This window comes from Lemur catta, chromosome 5 (genome assembly GCF_020740605.2).
Source record: "Lemur catta isolate mLemCat1 chromosome 5, mLemCat1.pri, whole genome shotgun sequence".
Taxonomy (NCBI): Eukaryota; Metazoa; Chordata; class Mammalia; order Primates; family Lemuridae; genus Lemur; species Lemur catta.
The window spans coordinates 86,978,415-86,982,895 of NC_059132.1; the positions used below are offsets into that span (position 1 = coordinate 86,978,415).

The 4,481-nt window shown below is 43.9% G+C and overlaps 1 long non-coding RNA gene across 2 annotated transcripts; it reads left to right on the forward strand.

Annotated features, from left to right (window-relative positions):
- The first annotated feature begins 107 nt into the window (after positions 1 to 107).
- Positions 108 to 2,021, forward strand: LOC123638567. Of its 2 annotated transcripts, none has more exons than XR_006735391.1 (3): positions 108 to 896; positions 989 to 1,082; positions 1,982 to 2,021. It is a non-coding gene; the product is annotated as an uncharacterized LOC123638567 (long non-coding RNA). The 2 variants fall into 2 exon arrangements; XR_006735392.1 differs by having other exon boundaries at positions 108 to 654.
- Positions 2,022 to 4,481: the final 2,460 nt, after the last annotated feature.

Sequence of the window (4,481 nt, forward strand, 5' to 3'; positions counted from 1 at the left end):
CGGCGGCCGTGCGGTCGGCAGCCGGCGGGCGAGAGTCGGGGCCAACCGGCGAGCGCGGCGCGCCGACAAAGCGGGCGCTACCAAGCGCGGGCGGCGGGGGCGTCCGCGGGGCCCGGCCCCGGCGCGGCCGGCTCGGCGTCCTAGGCCCGGGGTGATACTAGTTTTAAAGGAAGGAGGACTTGCACTGTTCTATAGCTTGGAGGCTGTGTGGGGTCTAAAGTAACAAGTATCCGTTTGAAGCGGTTTCAAAGAAATAAGCGTCCCCTTCCTCTGGCTGGAATGGAAGCACCCACAGGCTGGGAATCCCGAGACTGTTCCAGGGCTGTGGCCCTGGGGACACGTGCGTGTCCGAGTGGGAGACGGCGTCCGTGTGTGCGTGTGTGTGCGAGTGTAGACAGCAAAGGGCCCCTGCCTCGGACCCCTGGGGCGGGGTGTGTGGCGGTAAAAGAAATTAAGCACGATAAAGCACCGACTGTGTGCGAGGGCAACGATGATTAAAACAACGTCCCTTTTCTGAAGGATGTTACACTCGGGCAAAGGGGGCAGAAGGTGGCAAGAGAAATCAGACCATAAAGTTCTGCAAGCTAGATTAAGATCAGTGCCGCAAGATGCCACAAGAGTCAGAGGTTACAACAGGCCCAGGGGTTCTAGAAGGTTCGTTAGAAGAATTGGCGTTTGAGTTGGTCCCGGACCATGACGTGGAGGGCTAGAATTTACACATGTGGAATTTGGGAGGGAGTAGTGGTGATTTATAAATGAAAAAAGCAAATGAGCAGAAAAGCCCTGGGTGTATTTGGGGAAACAACTCCTCTTAGTTATGTAAGATGGAGGCTAAGAAGACAGATGCTTGGATAGGTTATATTGTGGCAGGCAAAGATTGTACTAGACTCAGTTCGGTAGGTAGTGATGAGCTGTTGATGTTTTGGGAGCTGGGCAAGGATTTATGATACGGACTGTGCTTTAATTGCAAGTTATATGTCTCTGGTAGATGAAAAGACAAGAAAAGGACACTAGCCGAGATAGATACTCCACACCTGCACCAGGTTAATGGTACTGGACAATGGATGGAAGAGACATTTCAGGTAAGTTGGACCGGAAATGATGACTAACCAGGATTGGAAGTCGGATGACGCAGGGAACCCCCAAGACTAGATTCCTGTCTGACTGATGAGTTAGAAATGTGTTCTGGGCCCCACGTGGTTCCTCACCTGTAATCCCAGCACTTTGGGAGGCCAAGGCAAGAGGGTCGCTTGAGGCCAGGTGTTTGAGACTAGCCTGGGCAACATAGTGAGACCTTGGCTCTACAAAAAATTAAAAAAAAATTAGCCAGGCAGGTGATGCATGCCTATAGTCCTACCTATTTTGGAGGCTGAGATGGGAGGATCTCCTGAGCCCAGAAGTTCAGGGTTGCAGTGAGTTATAATCCTGTGCACCACTGCACTCTAGCCTGGGTGACAGTGAGACCCTGACTCTAAAAGACAAAAAAATGTTCTGTTGGTTTCCCATGATTTTGCTGATTCCTTGTCTTGTGGAATTGGAAGTTTTTCATCACCAAGGATATTAAAAATATTTTTCAAACCTGGGTTATACATCTAACACCCAGAGGGTGTGGATGAATCACCTGGCACAAGTTGGTCACAATTCCTGGCAGACAAACTCCTTGGCAAGTCATTAAACCCTCTTAGTCTGAATTTCCTTATCTATAAAACAGGATCATATATTAGTCATTAGGTGAAATAAAAAGTGATAGTACAATTAACCCATAAAATGTGTTCTGTGATTATAGCAAAATGTTGATTTAGATCTAGGTGGAGGTTATATGAGTGTTCAACTTACAATCTTTTTTCTTTTCCATATGTTTGGATATATTCATAATAAAATGGTGGGGAAAAACTGATTTGAAAAATGAAAAGTACTGTGCAAATATGAACAGTTGTTTTTTCGTTATTGCTTTGTTTTTTTTTTTTGTTCTGTCACCCAGGCTGGAGTGCAGTCACAGGATCATAGCTCACTGCAGCTTCAAACTCCTGAGCTCAGACAATCCTCCTGCCTCAGCCTCCCGAGTAGCTGGGATTACAGGTACATGCCACTCTGCCTGGCTAATTTTTTTTATTTCTTATAGAGACAGGGTCTTACTATATTGCCCATGCCTCAACTAATCCTCCCACCAGCACCTCCTAAAATGCCGGAATTACAGGCATGAGCCACCAAGCCTGGCTAAAACTATCATTAGTAAAAGGCATTCAAAGAGCATGCTATCCTGAAAGTGAGTTAGAAATGTTATTTTTGTAGTACATTAAACAGTGTATACTTTAAGCAATCAGAAATATAGAAATTAAAACCTACTTTAAAATTCATTCAGTAAATATTTGTTGAGTACATATTATGTGCCAGGCTCTATGTTAAGGGCATACAAAAATATATTGAATAAAGTCTGTTCACAGTTTAGTGGGTAAGACATTGTATAAACATAAATACTTATAATTATCAGATAATATATACAGAATCACAATATGGATATGGCCAAAGTATGGTGGGAGCAGAGAAGAGGAAATATCTAATTGCCTAGAGAAGCCAGGAGAGGCTTTTGGAATAAAACAGCTTCCAAGTGGAAAGAGATCACGAAGGATATCCAGAGAGAGAGAACAGTAAGACAAGGAAGGAGGCATGCTCCAGGAATTGCAAGCACTTAGAGAAGGCTTGAGTACAGGGTGCCCGTAGGGAGTAGCAGGAGATGAGGTGGAAGCTGTGGGCAAGAACTGAAGTGTAAAGGACCTTGGGAGGTTTGGACTTTATCCTGAAGGTTGTGAGGACCCACTGGAAGGCTAAAGGCGTAGGTTGTGCTAGCAGGGTTGCATTTTTGAAAGATCATCCTATTAGCAGTGTGGAAAATGAATCGGAGACTGGGAAAGAATAAGAACAGTGCAGACGAGGAAGAGTATATATAGGTTCAGAATCTCTGGAGAAGGAGCAGGAGAGTATGTATACTTATTTTAAAAGAATACTGCGTGGGTCATTCTGGTGACACACTCCTCTTCCCTCAATGCTACCTCCCAAACAAATAAATGGGGGCAATGATGGTGGAAAGGAGATGGACTTGAGAACTATGAAGGAGACAGAAACCACAGAGTCGAATAACAGATTGAATCTAGGGCAGAGGGAGGAGAGGATGGAGGCTAGAGATGACTTGGGTGACTGGTGGATAACGGAACCAAATAGGAACCATAGCAGAGATTTCAGAGGAAGACAGTGAGTTCATATTGGAACATATAATTGTGATCTGCCCTTGGAACATCCAAGTGGAGTTACTTTGTAAGCACCTGAAACTATAAACTTGGGGTTCATAGCAGAGTCAGGGCCAAACACTTTTGAGAGTTCAGTAGGTGAAGCCTTGGCTGATGAGTTGACCCAAAAGAAGTCTTTTGAGTGAGACAGGAAACATGTTAAAGATGAAAATCCTGTGAAACACATACTTTTAAGGAGTTGGCAGAAGGGAAAGGGACTTGAGACTTGGCCAGAGAAGGAAAATGAGGAGAGATTGGTATCTTGGCAGTAAGGGAACCGACAGTTTCTAGAAGGGTGTAACAGTGATGAATGGTGGTCAAGGTGGTGACTGAGTTCCTTGGATTTTATCACTAGAAGGCCATTTTAAACCTGTGTGAATAGCTGCAGGTAGGGGTGGTGGTGGCGGAAACCAGATTGCCCTGGCCCATGGAGCCGGGAGGAAGGACTACAAAGAACAGTGTGATAAAGAACCAGCTGATTTTTTTTCTCTTAAGATTGGAGCGACCTCAAAATATTTATAAGTTGAGGAGAAGGAGCCAATAAACAGAGAAGTTGTTGTTATCCTACTAATATTAAAACTTTCAGCTTGGCACTGCTGTTTGCTCAACAATTCTACTAATTCCTTTGCATAGTCCGCTGACTTCCCATCTCTCACTTCTCATTTCTCACAATAATCAACTCAAACAAAAGACTGACACAGGTTCAGAATAGGTTCGGAATCTCTGGAGAAGGAGCAGGAGAGTATGTATACTTATTTTAAAAGAATACTGCGTGGGTCATTCTGGTGACACACTCCTCTTCCCTCAATGCTACCTCCCAAACAAATAAATGGGGGCAATGATGGTGGAAAGGAGATGGACTTAAGAACTATGAAGGAGACAGAAACCACAGAGTCGAATAACAGATTGAATCCACCTCTCGCAAAAATCAGCTTCAATAAATGATTCTTAAAATAATGGTGAAATAATTCTTAAAATAATGGTAATTTTAAAGGCTCTAGTACCAACTCCTTGGAAATATCCAGTTAGCTGGGCCTCAACATAGATTTGTCTGCCAAAACCATTTAACTTTAGCTGTTCAAAATGAAGCTATATAAAAATCACACACACAGTCATTCTTAAAATATGTATTTCTTTGTTACTATCTGTATTAGTCTGCTTGGGCTGCCATAACAAAATAACATATATCATATATAT